We start from the raw sequence: 21,770 nt of genomic DNA, 5'->3' as shown, positions 1-21,770 counted from the left end.
CCAGTTTACAGAACCTCTGTGAGACACGACAGAGGTTCTGTCACTTGAGACTTGAACGCTTGAGCATCTTCTGCTGTTGGTCCTCTGTGGTCTTCTGTGACAGATCATCTTCTATCAAAACTCGCAGTTTACTTTTTCTATACTTTTACATTTAAGGAAATGAGAGCTAACWGATATTTATATGTGGGAAGAGAAGGGAAAGGGGGGAGGGGCCAACCATAAGGGCCCAAGCCCACCCTCAACAAATATTTTTTAAAAAAAAAAAACCCAAAATGCATAAAATGACATAATTTCTCAATTTTGACATTTTTCTTCACTCTAAAAGCCCACGATGACTAAATTTATTTAAATAGAAAGGTTTTATATTTAAAACACTAAAACTTAGTGTTTTATATATATTGGGTATAAATTAGAGCATTTGGTACTGTATAGGATGTTTCAGATAATTTCGGGTCGGAACCGGACTTTCTAAGCAACTRYCGSAAATTCTTAAAWWWWTTTAACTAAACTAACCTAACTAACTCCTAATCTTATAAATTAACTTCAATAACACTAATATAATCTTAATAAAAGCTAACTTGAGATTTCAAATTTGACTGCTGTCACAGTGGAACATCAGGTGCTGGCTCGGATGGGGGTAGGAAGGATGCTGGTGGAGAGGCAGATGCTCCACTAGTCGCCGTGTCCTCCTGTTCATATGGATCTATCTCTTAATTGTGGGCTGAGTTTCTTCTAGAGTGGCCAACCATGTAACCGGATTCATCGACCGAGTATTCGCTAGGATCGGATGATGCCATAGCGATCTGCGACATTAATAATCTTAATTACTAAATGCACCATCTATAAATACTTAGTGATATAACCAAAGCTTCTAAGCAAGGCTAAGGGTGGTAATCAAGCTAGACCCTCTAAATATAAAGGCTCTAGTTGTACTAACAGAGCCTCTGGTTTCATGACCAGAGCCTCTGGTCTCATGACCAAAGCTTCTGATTGTGTGGCCAGAGCCTCTGGTTCATCTTACATAGAAAAGTATTAGGCATCTCGTCCATCGGTCCTCTGATTCCATATTCAGACTAAGCAGATCAATGGAATTCTACTTCATCGATCGCTGCTTCTACATCCATACTTAGGGAAAGGATGGATTTCTCCTCCATCGATCCTCTGGTTTCTCATACTTAACAGATCAATGGATCTTTGGTCCATCGACCTCTGGTTTCCTTCTCACCAGTGCTTCTGGTGCATTCATGAACACTTAACAAATTTAAGGAATTCCTATTCCATTGTCTCTCGTCCTTCTAACCAGAGGTTCTAGTGCCACATAAACACTTAATAATTTTATGGAATTTCTATCCCATTGCCTCTGGTCCTTCTATCCAGAGCTTTTGGTGCCACTCAAACTCTTAATAATTTTATGGAATTTCTATCCCATTGTCTCTGGTCCTTCTAACCAGAGCTTCTGGTGCTAGTCAAACACTTAAAAATTTTATGGAATTTCTGTCCCATTGCCTCTGGTCCTTCTAACCAGAGCTTCTTGTCCAACATGGACACTTAACAAAGTAAGGGATTTTCTAATCCTTCACCTCTGTGGTCGGTCTAGGGCGATGGATATTCATAATGAGTATAACACATAAAATCATGCTTTTCATAACAATTTCTTTACTGGAKCATATCTCTAGTACAACCGATTAAGTTCTTCCTATTATATGTAAATTAAACACAGGTGATCAGGCTTTGTTTAATCAACATATAATAATGTGACCCGCTTTTAAAATCATATGATTCTAAACTACTTTGAAACCATTTTGAATTTTTTTGGTTATAGTCGATGGTTTTTAAGGAAAACCAGCGTTCTCTATAACAGAGGCTCTGATACCAAATCTGTCACACCCCGCTAAAGCCAGAACACGAGATGTAACAGGTAAGCGAGTCACAACAACCGTTAATAAATAACACCTTTCAAAATTTACAATATAAAACAAGTTTAACATCATAACCAAATTTTGATAAATACATCTTTTACAAAAACTTCAAATGCGAACTTAGTCGGTCTTGTCAAAAGTATGCTCCCAAAATACATCCTTTCTTACTTATTACCTGAAAAGCATGGAACATAAAACGAGTCAACTACAAAGAGTTGGTGAGCTCACGGGWTTTCACATGCATAAAACATTATAATGCATAAACCATTTATTTGCAAACTTATACGTAAACGTTTTGCACTGAATAAATGTAAATCTACCACAATGTATAAACTTGAGACGCTACTGAGCCTTACCTGACCAACGTGCCTCATTATTTTACGAACGACCATATGTAGCCCGTACACATACTTAGGTCCCACAGTTTGTAGTAGTACTAATTCAGCGATGGTCCAAATTCCACATGATTAGACTAAGAAAACATAGGTAATGTGCACCCCTTTCTAGGTGGGACTGTCAAGACAATAGCGGCTATCCATAACACCACGGCCGGGGGACGTGCCCGAGTTAACAAGTAGCGTTTACAGACGGGGACTTTATTTGGAAAATATACTCTCAAGCACATCAATTTAGCACTTATTCTACAGTGCTAAAACAATCAATATTTCATGACATAATAAACTTGACTAAACAGTTCTTTAGTCCGATGGTTTCAAACAAAGCTTGACTAAACAATTCTTTAGCCCAATGGTTAAATAAATAAACAGTAAAGTTTGCTTAATCTCATGATTTTCCCCCAATTAAATAACAAAAAGCATTAAAAGTGGGGCCGTGAAAACTCACTGGTTTGATAACGAATATTGAAGAAGATGACGTCTGAAGCTCTCAACGTCCACCCTACCTTCCTAAACAGACCAATATCCAGAATTTAGATCACATACGGGTTTTTGACAAAAATAAAGTTAAGTTGCATCTCATGCAATGCCATCAGGTTTTTATAACTTAAAATTGATATTTTATAATTTATTCTAAAAATAGTCTAAAAATTATATATTAAAGGAAATCAAAATCCTTTACTGAAAAGCTGATTTTTGGACAGATTATAAATTCTGTTCCAGGTATTTTTGGGTTTCACAAATCATTGTAAATAGGAATCTTCCAAAAGTTATTTTATGTCCAACTTTTACATCATTCAAAATAATGAGATCAGCCGACTTTTCCAAATATCAAGAAATTCGAGTGCGTTTAAGTCACTCAATATTACCCTACAATCTAGAATTACACAGCCCCSAAAACAGATTGCACACTCTTCGAGTGACAACCATTTACTCAACACTTTCTAAAGATTTTAAAACTACCAAAAACGGTTAGTCTTCAGATTTTTTTTTTCGATTTCATTAAATTTTGAAGATGTACAAATCGATTTAGGATGCATGCAAGATTCTTCCATACTTCAAAACATATTTTACATGATCGGACTTCGCATGCAATGGGGTTTTCTCTTACTTTCTTAAAGATCAAATAACATGGATCATAGATTATCATCCTTTTTGAAGACATTTTCAGCTCTTTGATGAATAATCTCCCCTATTTAATTCTCCAGAAATTTTACTAAAAGATCAAGTTGTAGGAGTAGGAGGATGAAAACTTTTGATATTCTATAAAAGTAGGATAATTAGTATCGTACATTTTTCTTAGAATCTTGAATATTATTCAAGATTGACAAAACTTCTTAAAGATTTGCTTGAAGGAATCGGCTGGAGGGTGGTTTGCTTAAGAGAGAGGTTAGAGAGATGAAAAGCTTTGACTGAGAATTTGGAAATGAAAGTTTTTCAAAGAATGTGGGGTATTTATTTGAGGATTTTAAACAAGGAAATGGGCTGGCCTCTAAAGGCCCAAACCCAAATAAAACTTTTATTTTTCTTAATAAAAATAAACCCACTATAATTTACCCAACATAAATAAAATAACACTATTAGTTCCAAAACTCCACCTTTTAATAAATTATGTGGACATTCAAATGAGACTTTTGTATTTTAATTTAAAAGTTTATAATATCAACTTTATTTTATTTAGAGAATTACTAAAATATTTGGCATTACACAAGTTAACTTTATCGGTTACCCGCCAAGGCGTGATCTTCCAAAATAGTAAAATATAATTCTAAATATAGGACCTAAAATAAGGTGCTAACCTAAAACTCAGAAATGACAGAATGTCACAAAATTGAATAACCGAATGCTTTTATTGATAATAATGAACAATTTGAAAAATAAAAGGTAATCTCACAAGAATTCGCGTATAGTATAAGTCGGCTCCTTCAGGTGATTGGAATCTGAGGTGGAGGCCTCCTTATATACGCCTAAGTCTAACAAACTAAGCTATAAAAAAGGCGTGAAACTCTAAGCTGACTGTTCTGCATCCTTATCTTTGACTTCCCTTGAATAGCGGAGCAGACTTGGTCAAGCCGCCTTGAATCTATTAGACGCTTTGCGAGAATGTCTGGGCTAACGTGCGCTTTCCGTGAAGAGGGTAGCCAGAAGCTCTGTATGAGCATACTGAAGCTCTGTACTTACTATGTAGAGGCTCTAAATATGCAGAAGCTCTGCAAGTACTATGCAAAGGCTCTGGGTCTTGGAGTTGTTGCTTTATGTCAAGCGCTTATGCTTTTTGGAGCACAAGACTTGAACGATCACGAAGATAGAGTGCGGGATCTGTATGAAAGGAACCTTCACTCTGAGTAAGAGCTCTGGTTCTTGATCCTCTGCATGAGAGCTCTTAGCCAGACAGCTTCTATAGACTAATTCCTATTGACTAGAGCTAGATACTTCTTACTTACACTTTTAGTAACAAAACCTTTAAAAACTCATTTCTTTCAAAACAGTCTTCATGTCACAACAATCTTGAAAGAAGATTCAAAAATATATTTTCCAGATTTATAATCTCATTTGAAAGATACAAAATACTCTTTAAATCCAAATGATTTAAACATAATTTCATTGGACAATACCGTTCGGAAACCACTTTTACCAAATAAAACTTTAATCAACAATATATTCTTATCGGACAACACTGTCCGACTTCAAGTTCTTCCCACTCTTAAAATCTTCATAAAATGAACACATACCCACTACATAACAATATCAACAGTTCTACACAAAATCAGAAACCCCAACAAATTTAGAGAATGGATATTTAAAATAAAAACTCAACTTTAAAACACAACATAAACAGCAACAAAAATTGCTTGAACTTCGAATCCAAATTCCAGTTTCATAACTTTTTAGAAGAGAATTCTCACACTAAATCTCTCACTGTTTCTTTTCCATCTTTGAAGATAACCTTCTTCAAAGAAAACTTTCCTTTTATATTGAAATCAAAGGCGGTTTGAAAGAAAGTATTATAAAATCTTATTCTTCTTATAAACTCTAAAGAGGCGGTGATTGAGGAAACATTATAAAACTCGTTTCACAAATATGTTGTTCATACACACACACCCCTCCCCAGTTCAGCATATTTTTTTTATGCACCCATACATCACTACAAGACCATGTATGACAATCATGCATACATACATGCATTTTTCAAAACTTCATGCATGTTAAAAATATAAATATTGTATATACATATGCATATTATCAATCTCATATATAAATTTACACATTTTCACATATTCAAATAATAATCACGTCGGATTACCTCAAGTGCTTAACCAAAAACTCGATTATCACACTATCCACCCTTCAAGAGAACTCTGTCTCGGAATTCATTTAACTGAACAACCACATATATTTAGTTTTCATCTCTAATTCTAGTTCCCAGGTTGCCTCTGAACCTTTATGATAGTGACACTAAACTTTTACCGAACTGATTTCTTTGTTTCTCAATACTCAGGCTTTCTGATCAATGATGGCTTCTGGAGACTTTACGACATTTTACTATCCAGTTTCACTTCTCTGGTAGTTCCAACTGATATGCAACCATTCCAACTCGTTTATAGATTTTGAAGGGTCCAATATACCTTGGACTGAGCTTACCTCTCTTACCAAATCTAACCACACCTCTTCATGGAGAAATTTTTAGCATCACATAATCTTCTCCCAGAAATTCAATTGGCTTCGACGTCTGTCAGCATAACAGTTTTGACGATCTTGGACCATTTTAATTCTGTCTCGAATCTGTTCAATTTTCTTAGAAGTAAATTGAACAATCTCTGGACCGGTTAACTGTTTCTCATCCACCTCATTCCAACATAACGACGTTCTGCACTTTTAACCATACGATACTTCATACGGTGCCGCTTGGATGTTGGAGTGATAACTATTGTTATAAGCAAATTCAATTAATGGTAGATGATCTTCCTATGATCCCCCAAAATCCATGGTACAAGCTCTTAACATATCCTCCAGAGGTTGAATTGTTCTTTCACTCTGCCCGTCAATCTGTGGATGATATGTTGTACTCAACCGAACTTGAGAACCCAAAGCCTTTTGAAAACTCTCCCAAAATTTAGATGTAAACCGAATATCACGATCAAAGATGATAGATAGTGGAATTTTGTGTCTGGTTAAAATCTCTTTGATATAGATCTATGCCAACCTTTTTAACGAATAATTTTCTTTAATTGGCAGAAAATGTACAGATTTTGACAAACGATCCACTATTAACCATATGGCATCATACCTTTTTGGAGTTTGAGGTAACTTCATGATGAAATCCGTCGTAATATGATCCCATTTCCATACCAGAATTTCTAGAGATTGCAAATTCATGTATGGTCTATGGTGCTCAATCTTGACTTGTAGGCATGTTAGACATCGTTCCACATACTTTGCTATATCTTTCTTCAATCCAGGCCACCAATAAAATAGTTTCAAATCTTTATACATTTTATTGGTGTCGGGATGAATAGAATACTGGGATATGTGGCTTTCATCCAGAATAATCTCCTGGATATTCCCATATCTTGGTACCTAGATTCATCATTGAAAATACATAATTTCCTTGTAATTCTTCTCCAGGGTGGAAATCATTTTACCCATTTGCTCAAATTTGTTATTATCCTCGTTGGCAACTTCTGTTTGACACTTTATAATTTCACTACGGAGATCTGGCAACAGGTTCAGCCTCATTGCTACGGTCTTGATCATACCACTTTTCTATTTTATGCTCAAAGCATCAGCTACCACATTTGCTTTCCTTGGATGGTAAAGAATCTCACAGTCATAATCATTAACTCATTCAATCCATCGACGTTGTCGTATGTTTAAATCTTTTTGATTGAACAGATGTTGGAGGCTCTTGTGATATGAAAATATCTAACATTTGGTTCCCAGCAGATAGTGCCTCCAAATCTTTAGAGCAAATACTACAACTGCAAGTTCCATGATGCGTGTCAGATACTGCTTTTTATGATCTTTCAGCTTTCTGGATGCGTATGAAATCACTTTTCTTCTCTGCATCAGAACACAACCCTGACCCAACTTTGAAGCATCACTGTAAACAACAAAATCTTCTGATCCTTTTGGTAAAGACAATATTTCGGCACTGTAAAGTCGATCCTTCAACAATTGAAAAGCATTTTGTTGTTCCTCTTCCCACTGAAACTTAATATTTTTCTGAGTCAGCTTAGTCAATGGTGGAGAGATTTTGAAAAAATCTTGAATAAACTTTCGTTAATAGCTACCAACCCCAGAAAGCTACGGACTTCAGAACGAGTTTTGAGTGCATCCCATTTTTCAACTGCTTCAATCTTAGTTGGATCTACTTTTACCCCTGCCTCAGATATAACATCACTCAAAAATTGAACTTCTCTTATCCATAATTCACACTTAGACAGTTTTCCAAATAGTTTTTCTTTCTTCAAAAGTTCAAGAATCAGACGAAGATGCTCTGCATGTTTTGTTTCTGACCTTGGATCTTCATGGTATCTCTGGTTGGTCTTCAGCACTTAGAATCCTTTCAGCTCCTTCTTTTGGATTTCCATCTGGTCTCCAGACTTCCATACTTAGTACATTTTTCATTACTTTTACATATGAGAATTATGGGGTTTAACAATCTCTCCCAAAGTAATGAAAATAAAAGTAGCTATCTATGAGCGAGAAACAAAGAGCTATCTATTTACAATAAGCTATGCTAAAAGAAACATCTTTTTGTCAAAAGTATTTGCATTGATTGGATAGTTTCATACAGTATGTAAGTAAAAGAGAGAGAAAAGTTACATTTCATTCATGGTCTTCGTTGGATATCTTCCAAGAATACGTCATCAACTTTTTGTATCTGATGATAGTAGAGACTGTGTTGATCCCAGATCTCTCAATATAACATGAAGATCTATGTTTAAGAACCTAAATCTATCATATCAATGGAGAAAGTGAAGAACAACTTTTAATGATATTCAAGAAAATATGAAACTTTCAAGTAATTTCACTATAATAATGATAACGAGAAGGATTCTTAAATTACAAGACATATGAATGCTATTTATACTAGCATTCTAGTCTAAAAATTAACAATCTACTATGAGATATCTTTGAGATAAACATAGAGAGGATATATATCTAGAAGGATGGTGGTTATCTCTAACTACCCAGTGTAACAGAATTCATGCTGGTGATAAGTCATCTCCAACTATTTTTAGGTAGCGTGTCCAATCAGAATTCTTCATGTATCTGCTTGCTAAGAATAAATCTAATTGAATTATGTTCGACACTTGACGATTCTTCAGTTATTGTAAAACCAGAAGGGTTATGGAAATGGTAAGTTCATCGTCCTGATGAACTTCATCCTAAGTAGATTATTATCAGGCTAAGTACTTCATGTCTTCATAGAATCTTTGGACCTTTCATTGCATCTCTAGTTTGTCTTCAGCACTTAGATAATTCTCAGCTTCGTCTTCCATCGGGTCTCCAGACTTCCATACTTAGTACATTTATCATTACTTTACAAATAAGAATTATGGGGTCTAACAAACCCCATGAATTAGCTTGGTTCCCTCTCTCCTTGGCACATGGTTTCTGCCTAACCTTTCCTGTACGACCTTCTGAAACCATTCAATTTTACTGATTGAATACTTGAAGGACTCAGACCATTGAAAGAATTTCTTGCTGCCAAATTCATTCTTCTATACTAATCCCAACTCTGGTTAGCGTTTCTCTTGGAGTCCAGGAAAATCTTATTTCGGAGTTGTGCTAGAAAGTCTCTCGATGCCGAGTTCAAGTGCAATTTGAAAGTCATTCTTTGCTCTAAACTTGACTAGAGTCCCATAGTCTCCATGATGGCCCTTCGAGCCATCCCATACCTTATTTCGTGGTCTTCCCACTAATTGGTGTGTCCATGTAAATCAATCAAGTCCCATGGGTTAAGGTTGATTAGATCATTATCGTTGAAGATGCAGACCATCCAGTGTGCCCGCTCAACAGTATTCTCGATGTACTTGATGACCTTGTTTGTAAAATTTCTAAGCTTGATGTCAAGGACAATCTTCGCTCCTTAGTTTGAAAAAACAAGATGGGGAGGTAGAGTGTGTTGCCTCACAAACCTGTACCTGATCAGGTCCATGGATTTCAAAGATAAGTTTGGTGGGTTCAGGATTACCTGTTCATCACAATCATCATAGAGGTACTAATGGATATTTTCCATCAGTATGGGATCTCTTGGTGGCACCTCAGGTCATCTCTGCAACGTTTCCATTTGAGCGATAACTTCCGGTACTCATTCTATGGAGGGCAGCTGCCTCGATGAGGAAGGAATCTCAGCTAGCACCATTTGTACCTTTAGGTATATGGGTGGTGGTTTTGGTTGGGTGGTTGCAGGTTTTGGTTCAGGTTGGGTTTTGGTTCTGGTAGGCTTGGTGATGGAGGTGGTGTAGGTGATGGAGTGAATGGAGGTTGTTTTTCTGGTTTTATACTGGCGGTGGTATTGAGACGGATATTGGATGGCTTTGTTGTATCCCAAAAACTTCAAGAATGATACAATTTCATCCCCAGATGGGAGAGGGGCATATTTATTCAGCCCTAGGTCTGTCTTTGAAGAAATTTGTAGAACTCCGGAGAACAGGGACCTTGAAATGCGGACATCGATAAACTCCTTTATAGATGGCACATAAAAGTCTCCAACAATCCCTCATTGGGAGCCAGTAATGGAGTAGGTCTGCCAGAATTCTTGGATGAATCTTTCAGGTACAAGATCATCAGTTTTCGTCAAGGCAGGGTTCAAAAAATGGTGTTGGAGGATATCGATAACAGGGTCAAATTTCTGGTCAAAGCTGTCTAGTGAGAGTTGAAGGGCATGGTTGTTGGGTTTGAGTGGAAAAGGAACCACGTTTTGGCTGGTTTCCTCAATAGTCTTGAGGGTAGTGGTGTGGGTTTGAGAGTTTCCTGATTCGGAAGAAGACATAGTTGCAGGTTTTCGTGAAAAGTAAAGGGTTTGAAAAACTGGGTTTTGTCAAGAATCGGTTTTTGATTCTTTAACTAGGTTGAAGAAAAGGTTTGATTGACTTACTTGATGAACGAAGATGAAGATTCCACCACAGATTGCAGTTCCAGAAAATGGTTTGAGAGCTTGAAGGAATATCAATGGTGGTTTTGAGAGCTTTAAAGACAACGAGTTCTTTGAAAATCTTTGTAAGCGTAACAAATAAATTTGGGGAAAATGAATTTTTTAAATATGAAAAAGTAATGTACTCGAGTGAAATGCGCCCCCAATCGTAAAAAAACTGAAGTGGTTTTCTCACCACGTAGAGAGCTTCCATGTGGCCTGCCAGCTGCAAATGGCGCCTCCCGGATTTGAAAAATTAATATAACAGGCGGTGACGTTTAGTTAGATGACAACTATTATAAAATATTTAATAAATAAGAACTGTACGCCTTCTTATTAAAATAATATATATTTTAAATCTTCAGGAAAAAAATTGACAAGTGTAGATACTCTGGTTTGTATGAAACAACAACCATTAAACAGAAGCTTTGTATTGGAGTACAAAGTTGCTGTGTTTAGATTGTTTATAGAATTTGAAAAAGAACCCAGAGTACTACATAAAAGAAAGATAACATACCTTAGAATCTCATATAGAGGCTCATGGTTGGACTATACATGTCCTCTATCTAGAAAACTTTTTATGTTTAGAGGCAGAAGCTCTGTATAGTACATACAGAGGCTCTATCCTATATTCATAAAAGTTTTTAAGGTAGAGGCTCTGTATAGTACATATAGAGGCTCTTTATGATGCAAGATCTAATGCTCCCCTCGACTTTAGCTCTGCTTGATCTGCTCCCCTTGAATTATGCTTGGATCATATATGATAAGTATTGCTCAAGCATGACGAACAAGGTACAGAGTCTCTATATGTACTATACAGAGGCTTTGCATCACAAGACAACTTATACTTGAGCAAGAGGCTCAACTTGTACTATGCAGAGGCTCTGTCTCATGGATCGAGACTTAAAACTAAAACAAAAGTATGCTCATAAGGGATGCAGAGGCTCTATATAGTACATACAGAGGCTCTGTCTTAGTTACCCAAAAAGTTAAACCTCTTTTCATCAAGAGCCTTTGTAAATATGTCAGCAAGTTGTAAATCTGTACTAACGAAAAACATTTCAATCATACCTTTCTCTACATGGTCCTTGATAAAATGGTAGCGTACATCGATGTGCTTTGTTTTAGAATGTTGCACAGGATTGGCTGTGATTGCGATGGCACYTTCTGAGTCACACAAAATTGGAATTTTGTCAAACTCAACGCCATAGTCTTTCAGCTGAGTTTTCATCCATATTACGTGGGAACAACAAGTCACTATGGCTACATACTCTGCTTTAGCTGTGGAAGTAGAGATGCAGTTCTGCTTCTTTGAGGTCCAGCTTATGAGCTTCTCTCCTAGTAATTGGCAACTCCCTGATGTACTCTTTTGATCAAGTTCGCATCATGCATGATCATACTCTGTGTACGCAATAAGATCAAGCCCAGAATACTTTGGATACCAGAGACTCAGAAATTGAGTTCCTTTAAGGTATCTAAAGATTCTTTTCATAGCTGAAAGGTGAGATTCCTTAGGGTTTTCTTGATATCTAGCATAGAGACACGTAGCAAACATGTTGTCTAGTCTACTAGCTATGAGGTACAGCAGTGATCCAATCATGCCATGGTAAGTCTTAACATCCACCAGTTTTCCAGATGGATCTGTGTCAAGCTTAGTTCCCGTTGAGATTGGGGTTCTGATTGAGGAAGAGTTGTGGAGTTGGTATTTCTTTAATATGTCTAAGACATACTTAGCTTGGTTAATAAAAATACCATCATCCCTCTGTTTTACTTGCAAGCAGAGGAAGAATGTTAATTCTCCCATCATGCTCATTTCAAACTCGCTCTTCATCAAAGTAGAGAATTTATCACAGTGCCTCTGGTTTGTTGAACCAAAGATAATATCGTCTACATAAATCTGTACTAGAAGCATCTCACCTTTATACCTCTTAATTAACAAATTAGTATCGATTTTACCTTTTTCAAAACCATTAGATAAGAGAAAAGACGAGAGACGTTCATATCAAGCTCGAGGTGCTTGCTTAAGTCCATACAGAGCTTTGTCCAAGAAATAGACGTACTCTTAATGTGTGGAGCTTTCAAACCTCGGAGGTTGTTGAACGTAGACTTCCTCCTTCAGCTTGCCATTCAAGAAGGCTGACTTGACATCCATTTGATAGACTTGGAATCCTTTATGAGCAGAGAAGGCTAAGAAAAAGCGTATAGCTTCTAGCCTTGATACTGGCACAAAGGTCTCGTCATAGTCTATGCCTTCTTCCTGGCAATAGCCTTTTGCTACGAGCCTAACTTTATTCCTCACAACGATCCCATCCTCATTGTTCTTGTTCCTGAAAACCCATTTACAACCAATTGCAATTTTATCCTTTGGTAAAGGTACTAGAGTCCATACCTTATTCCTTTCAAATTGTTGGAGCTCTTCTTGTATAGCGTCAACCCAACTAGGGTCTTGTAGGGCTTCATGGACTTTCTCAGGCTCTACCATGCTTAGAAAGTTTATGAATAAATATTCATTAATCGTGGCAGCCCTTGTCTTTACACCGCTTGAAGGTTCACCAATGATCTGGTGAAAAGGTTGATCCTTTGTCCATCTTGTTGTTGGGACAGATACAGAGGTCGGGGACATTTGATCATGTTTCATAGGCATATATGGCATTTGGCTCATGGATGGCGAAAAAGGTTCTGCCTGCTTCCCCTCGGATGATGGTACAGAGGAACCAGGTGCAGAACCAGAGGTATTGTGTTCTGGCTCCATTGAACTTGGCTCTGATGCAGAGCTTGTTTGCTCTTGTTGTGGATTCACATGATCACAAGAGGAAGCTGAGGTGTGTGAAGGACCAGAGTCAGATATACTCGTAGTTTGTGGTTCTTCACTTACACGGGCAAATTCATCTCTTGGTGCACGTACAGAGATGTCTTGATCGCCATAGAAGTCTTAAAATAAGAGCTTGAGTTCCAATTCCCTTGACTTCATTTGAGAATTGGAAGTCTGCTTGTGAAGCTCGAGTCCAGAGTTGAGGTACTCTAAAGTCACTTGTTCTTTATCATCGAGCGAGATGATGATGCTTCCCATGACAATCTTGGTTCGTTGATTGAAGACTCTGTATGGCTTGGCTTTGATGGAGTAACCAAGGAACTTGCCTTCATCTGCCTTCTTGTCAAACATGCCAAGTTGGTCTCGATCATTCAGGATGAAGCATCTGCAACCAAAAACATGCAAAATTTTAATGTTTGGCTTTCTTTGGTTGATTAATTCATAAGGCGTCTTCAAGTGTCTCTTTACCACCGTTGCTTTATTTTGAATAAAGCAAGTGGTAGAGATGGCTTCAACCCAAAAACGGGTGGAAGACCAGAGCTGGCTAGCATGGTTCTTGCTKCTTCGACCAGAGTGCGATTCTTTCTTTCTACCACACCATTTTGTTGTGGTGTCCTTGCTGCAGAGAAGTTTTGAGTTATGCCCTCTGTATCCAAGTACGCATTGATCTCGGCGTTCTTGAACTCTGTTCCATTATCACTTCTTAGTTTTTGAATTTTGCTCTGTAGAAGTACTTGTATCTTGGTCATCAGCTTGATTAGTAGCTCTGGGATATCTGATTTCTGCCTTACAAACTCAATCCAAGTATATCAAGAGTATTCATCTATTAAGACTAAGATATACTTTTTACCAGAAAAGTCTGCACAGAGATTGGACCACAAAGATCCACATGAAGCATATGCAGAGGTCTGACACCGGACACATCTGTCTTAGATTTACGGGATGCTCTTTTGAGCTTTCCCATTTCACACACAGAGCAAAGATGGTCCTTTTGCGAACTTTATGGCAGAAAGTCCGTCAACCAGATTATTCTTCACAAGCTTGTCCATATTTTGGAAATTTAAATGAGACAGCTTGTGATGCCAGAGCCAGGCTTCTTCACACTTGCGAGATACGAGATAGAGAGTCCCTGAATTATCTCTTATTGAGAAGTTCATGAGATATAGATTTCCCTTTCGTTTGTCTCTTAGCAACTCCTGACCTGATTCTGACATAATGGAGCAAGCTTCCTTTTGGAACTTGACATTGTAGCCAGAATCACATAGTTGACTTATGCTCAAAAGATTATGTTTAAGCCCAAAGACATAAGCAACCTTAGAGACAGAAACCTTACCTTGTAGAAGTTCTCCATATCCCTTTATCTCTCCTTGCATGTTATCCCCAAAGGTTACTTTTCCTCCAACCTTCTCTCTGTATGAGGAGAGCAAACTCTTATTGCCGGTCATGTGTCTCGAGCATCCGGAGTCGAGATATCAAATGTCCACATGCGGCTTCTGCAAAACAAATTATAGGGATTTAGGTACCCATTTCAAAATAGGTCCTCGATGATTAGGGATAGAAGATTGCTTTTTAGCTTTAGAGAAAGGTTTCGTCTGAGCACCTGAGTTACCAGACTTGGCTTTAGGAGCCTTCTTTCTCTTCTGGGTCTTCTTGGAGTTCATCCTTGATGACCCAGAGAGAATACAGTTAGGATCAGAGAAATGTTCCTTTAACTTATGCAGCAGAGAGAAACATTCACAATTATGAACACATTTTGAATGACAAAATGATTTGTTTGATTTGAAGAACATATTATTACAATCATTCCTAGAATTGGTAGTTTTAACAAACTTTCTATATAGATCTGATTGTTTTGACGACTTTGAATGAATCTTCTCAAATTTTTTCCTTCCTACTTCTTTGGCTTTCAGAGGCCTTTCTGAAACAGAGGAATTAAAATTAGAGTTGGCAGCGGATTTTCCCTTCGGTTCCGGAGTGAACTTAATTGGCTTAGAATTTGAATTAGAGCCCTTGGATGCAGAGGAAACAAACTTTGTACTCTTTGTCCTGTATTCAAACTTTGGAGCGAATTTAGCTATTGTTGTCATGCTAACAAGGCCAGAACCTAGGAGAATATTTTTCTCTTTTGGAAGTTTTGGAACCTCTGGGTTCTTTAGCTGCAATGTCTGTCTCAACTTGCTCCTTAATCGAGTCTACCTCTGACTCAAAGTCAGAGTCAAGAAAATCCTTGTGTGAATATCGAATTACAAAGGTATTATTAAGAACTTGAGATTCTCGTATGCATGAGCTAGAGCTTTCTTCTGTCTTTTGTTTTGAAGAACTTTCAAAAGTATGCGAGGAATTACTCTCAGAAGAATCTGCATGACCTTTAGAAGGATAATTCAAAGCCTTAAGAAAATCTTGCTCGAAGACCTGTCTTATCGTTTATGCGAAGTCATCCAATAATTTTGGATCCAGATTTTAAGAAAATTTTCTATGGAAGAACTCCTGATTTCATCTGGTTCTGGTTTGACAACCTCACTATCAGTCTTAAGATGTTCAAGATTTATAGAGCCAAAACAAAAGATCTCGTTTGTCTTCTGTATGCTTTTTAAATCAACTTGTGGCATACTCTTTGAAGAATAAGAGATATTTTAAATTTTAACTTTTGAGTTTTGGCCCCACTCTCAAGCCTACATTTTTTGAAAAGTGAAGCTGTATACAAAATTGGAAAATCTGGTTTATGCTTTTCGCCTAACCTAAACATAGATTCAAGAGTAGTTTTCTTCTTTCAGGTGAGGTCTAGGTCTGTATAACCTATCCCTGCTCTATCCTGTTGAGAATTAACTTTTTCATACACCTGTTGAGCATCTTGATATTTCTTGATCAAGAGCTCTTTTCTTTGTAAGCTTTGGTGCAAGAACTCCCTTTCCTTTTGAAAATAATTTTTAAGGGCCTTAGAGTTTAATCTGTCACGTTCCTTTTCTAAAAGCTATTTTTCTTTCTTATGTATAGCCGCTTTTAGTTTTAAGCACTATGATTTAAGACTTGTTTCAGTGGATCGTTTTGTTTGCAAAAGTTTTTCATTTTTCACTGACAATTCTTGTTTCTCTACAGTTAGCAGCTCTATCTCCATTTCAAAGAATAATTTTTTCCTTTTCCAAAGATTTCCTCACGAATTTTTCGACAGAGAGCTTTTGCTATAGGTTAACGAAATCATTTGTCAAGCAGAGATGCTTTCTTCCACGCGAGAATGAGAATAGCCAGAGATGGAACATACCAAGGAGTCGGAGTCAGATCCAAACTCTTCTTTGTTGTTCTCAACAGCCATCCCATAGAAATGGGCTTGGTCTTCTTCTTCGGATGAGGAGTCAAAGACCCAATTCTCATGTTTAGCCATGAGACTTCTTTGTGATCAATTATACTTGTACTTGTTTTTGTAGTAAAGTTCATCTTTCACCAAAGGGCCTCTGCACTCTTCGGAGTAATGCCCCATTTTGCCGCATCTGAAGCATCTAACACCTTGCTTCTTTTATTCCGATGACTCTTCCTCCTTGTTTAGAACAGAGGGAGGGTTCCTTCCTTCGAAAGCTCTGCCTCGACTACGATCGCCCTGGCTTCCTCATTTATCGAAGACCTTCTTCCCAAATTTTCTTTGGAATTCCTTGGTGATCAGGGCCAAGGAATGTGCAAAAGCACTGATGTCATCGTCTTCAGAGCTAGACGCTCTGTTTTCTTCATCGCTCTCCATGATGAAAGCCTTCTTTCCCTTCCTCCTTTCTTCTTTGGATCTTTGCTCTCTGTGTGGCTGGCTAGATTCTGTCTCTTTTGAGTCAGAGACAAGAGCCAGAGGTCCACCCAGAGCGACCTTGGCTTTATGCACTTCTTGCTCTTGAGCTTGAAGAGTCCCATACACGTCGTGCAGCGTCCATTGCTCCAGGCCTTGATTCGCCTAGAGAGACATTGTCAAGTTTCCTCATTCTGCATTCAACCTCTTCAAGAAGAGCATGTTGTTCTCCTCTTGTGTTTTGATCACGTCACATTTGCGAAACTTGTTGATCAGTGTGTTAAACTTATGATAAGTCTGTTTTAAAGACTCATCGGGAAGCGCCTGGAAACTGTTGTACTCGTTTAAGCATTGAGCACGATTGTTTTTTCATCTTTATCCCCCCTTCCAAATGATTTGGCAATTGATCCCACAGATCTTTGGCAGAATCACACGCGTCCAGAGATTGGAAAATCTCATATGGAAGTGCCATGATCAAAAGCCTTTTGGCATTCTGATCCTCCTCCACTCTACATTTGTCCTCATCGTTCCAATCACGACGAAGCTTGGGTACTCTACTGGCAGGCACTTCAACCATATTGCCAGCAGCAGGAATATGAGGAATAACGGTGGTAGGGACATAAGGGCCGTTTATAATCGACTCGTAAAGTTCGAAGTCAAGACCTCATAAAAATTAATCATCCGAATTTTCCATCAGGGATATTCTTCCCAAATGAGAGTCGGAGGTTTGGTCAAAGATCCAACACTGTACATGGAGTTCCACGTTTGACTAGACATTTTTGCTTAAAAACTTTGAGAAGAAGACTGACGAGAAAGTGATGAACGACGTGAAAAAATGATTTCCAGAATACGTAAAAGCAAACGTTTTAAAAGAATTGAAAATAGGAGTGAAATTCCTTTTTAAAACAAATAATCTGAAATTAAGAGTAGAATACAGATGGATATCGATCGACTAATCAATGAGTTTGATTGGCAGGCTCTGATACCATTTGTTGGAACCCAGATACTCTTAATTCCCAGAAAACACAGTTGATAAATAATCAGATTGAAATACAAACAGTGTAAAAAGGATGATTAAGCAAAATATTCAAAATATATAAGAACAGTGAAAGGACTTGAATATGTTGAATGCGTTTATTAGATGAAAGTAAAGAACAATCAATCTAAAACGTATTATCACAATAAAAAGGTATAGTATAAGTCGGCACTCTCAGGTAATTTGAACCTGAGCAGGAAGCCTTCTTATATATGCCTAGGTCAAACAACTATGTTATAATTAAGGCTTGAATCTCTGAGTTGCCGAGTCCGCGTCCTTATCTTTGACTTCCCCTGAAAAATGGAGCGGACTAAGTCAAGCCGCCTTAAATCTGTTTGACGCTTGCGAGAATGCCTAGACTTGCACATGCGTTCCATGGAGAAGGAGACCAGAAGCTCTGCATGTACTATACAGATGCTCTGCATGTACTATGCAGAGGTTCTGCATATGCAGAGGCTCTGCATATACAGAGGCTCTCCATGTACTATGCAGAGGCTCTGTGTCAGGAGTTGTAGCTTTGCATCAAGCGCTTATGCTTTTTGGCGCATAAGCCTTGATCATCCACGGAGATTGAGTGCGGGCTATGTATGAAGGGAACCTTTACTCTTTGAGTAAGAGCTCTGGTTCTTGACCTCTTCTACATGAGAGCTCTTAGTCCAAACCCCTTCAATAGACGAAGTCCTATTAACTAGAGTAAGAGACTTCTTACTTACACTTTCACAAGTTGGGGTCTAACAAGACTCGTTCACCATTTTTGGAAAGAAACCAGTAAGAGAGAAATTTAAGTGAAAAATCCTTGCCAAATTTGCAATTGAGAGTAGGATCAAAGTGGAAGCAATCTGGCTATGTAATTCTTCTTCTTCCAAATTCAAAACTTCTATAAGGTGAGTCCTTTTAAGAATTAGCCTTTAAATTTTAATTATACTGGTTTCTATGGTTTTAAAAATCTGCTAGTGGTTAATTTGAATGTATGATGTTCTTATTAAGTTGGATGGTCCGATAAGGACTTATAATCGGACATAGTGTTGTCTAATGAGGGTCCTTACCGACCAAACCTATACATGTGTGAAAGTTCATTCTTTCACACATTGTCTGATGAGGACCCTTTATCGGACATAGAGTTGTCTGGATTGGGCACCTCATCGCCCAAAGTGTTAATGGTTAAATGTTTGAGACCCTTAAGTAGTGACTGGATTGGAAAGTTATCGTGCATTCCTTGTCTGGTGAGGATGTTCATCAGACAAAGCCTTCGCCGGTATAATATTTATATTGTAAAATGTTGACCAGTGAGGTAGTTAACGGGATAGAGTGTTGATCGGTGAGATTGTTACCGAACATAGTGTTGTCCGATGAGAACATAACTGCATAGAGTGTTGACTGTTGAGATTGTTACCAGACAGAGCGTGACCAGTGAATATGATTACCTTCTTATTTGTTGATCGGATTAGTATGATCTCCGATGAGGAAGGGTCATTGGGCATAGTGTTGGCCAATGAGGAGCAGTTATTGCTCAAGTCTTGTGAAATAAAAAGTAGTTGTTTTCATAAATGTTATTTAACAGTTTCTAAACTATTTTAGGTTGGAAAGGGGATCTGTATCTTTCAAATGTTGATTTAATTGAAGAAAAGATACTGTTGTTTTCTTACAAAACGATTGTGACATAAAGTCCTTTTTGAAAGAAATACTGAGTTGAGATTTGTCATAACTGGATCGTGGTTATCACCTGATGTAATCAATATGTGATTATTATTTGTTATATGATTACATGTTGGCATGATAAATTGATCATGATAATATATGGAACTATATGCATAATGTAGAAAATATATAATGAAAAATGTGTGTGCATGCATAATTGTTTAGGAGCATAATTATGCATGTATATGTAACAGCCCCAAATCCATACATTGCATATAACACATATTTCATACATATAATACATGTTTTCCCATACAGGTCCATAATACAAAAGTCTATAATGTAAATTACATAGATCAAAAATTCCAAAAGTACATGCTTCTAGTAACTTGACATCTAATCTTCAAAAATGGCTAACCAAGATCTTTATATTGCAAAAACACATAGAGATGTAATTAACAAAATGCTCTTGCCCTTATTATAATTACTTGCACATATATTTTTGAAAAACACAAAATGAGGGTTAGACATGAACGTCTAGTGAGGTTCCATTTTATGTAATGCAGGGTGAAGATCACAAAAACATTTATTTCAATAATCCATTTCATATCGTAAAGACTGAAAAACATATTCTACTTTGGTTCATCGAGCCTCTGGTCCTAAATCATACTTGGAATATATTTCAATCAACAGGACGAGAGCTCCTCTGGTTCACCTACCAGAGATTGTAGTTTTTCAACCAGAGCCTCTGGTTGTACTAACTAGAGCTTCTGGTTCATATAATTTCTTAGTGTTCTTTCGTTAAGCTTCTAATCAAGAAGATAGCATTTTTCACAAAAAGAATAGCTATGTAGAGCTCTTACTCGACCAGAGCCTCTGGTTGTACTAACCACAGCTTCTAGTTCCAAAGTTATGACCAACCAGAGCCTGTAGTTCAACGTGTAAGTCGACCAGAGCCCCTCTGTTCTGTCTTTCATAGAAAATTACTAAGTATAAAATTCTTTTTCTTAAAATCTCTTTAAAATATGTTTTTGACGCAGAAGCTCTTATCAATAGATACAGAGCCTCTGGTCCAAATAGTACATTTAGTAAAACTTGAATATTCCTTACATATAACAAGAACCCTCTAGTTCGATAATGAGGACTAACCAGAGTTCTTCTGGTTTCTCATAAAAATAAACATTCTGTTCCAAAATGCTTTTTACCAAAATTAATTACTATAACAATATTTTCCCGTAACCATAACATCAATACTACTATTTCCAATAAGAACAATATGTCTGAATCCACAAATCACCAACAAGAGAGAACTCAAATCTGTTGTAATCTTATTAGATATAATTGCAAGAGTTATACCATGCATACACACACAACGACCATCCTTATTACATCCATAAATCCCTTGTTTATAGTAGTAGCTATCCATCACACACAACGACCATCCTTATTTCCCCTGAAATTCATATGAACTATTTCATCCAATGACAGGCTGCATACTTTTCTATCAGAGAGAACCTTGTTCATAGTTTTTTATCCAGATCATATTCTCAACAGATATTTATGTTTAAACCTTTCAAATCATAAGAACACTCTGTTCTAGATCAAATTACTCAACTCATCTTGTTTTTCCCAAACAGGGTACTGTTTTAAAAGTTGTTTCTAAAGAACAGTTTCTGTTCAATCTTCTCAAAACAGGTTCTAATCTTTTGAACCATAAAATACTTCTTTCAAAATTGTTTTAAAGCAGTTTTCACCAGATTCCTTCTAAGTCTCAATCATCTATAAGTATTATAGGATTGAACAACATATTATAAACTTACAGTTATAATAAAAATGGTTAATAAAACTCACAGTTTATAAATCGACGGTAGTTTAAAACTCACCTTAATCAACACAGATTCTGCAGAATATCTTACATCAATTTTGTTCAAGAACTCTTCACCGCCTTAAATTTCTCTTGTATATTTTGTAAAAATAGTAGACTGATAAGGTTTTTACCTTATCCTCTTCCTTTTATACTTAGGATGAGGCGGTGGATGATACTTTTAATATAAAAAGTCC

This window comes from Cynara cardunculus (genome assembly GCF_001531365.2).
Source record: "Cynara cardunculus var. scolymus isolate 2C chromosome LG 17, CcrdV1, whole genome shotgun sequence".
In the NCBI taxonomy this organism is placed as follows: Eukaryota; Viridiplantae; Streptophyta; class Magnoliopsida; order Asterales; family Asteraceae; genus Cynara; species Cynara cardunculus.
Note: the sequence above shows the minus strand (reverse complement) of the source record.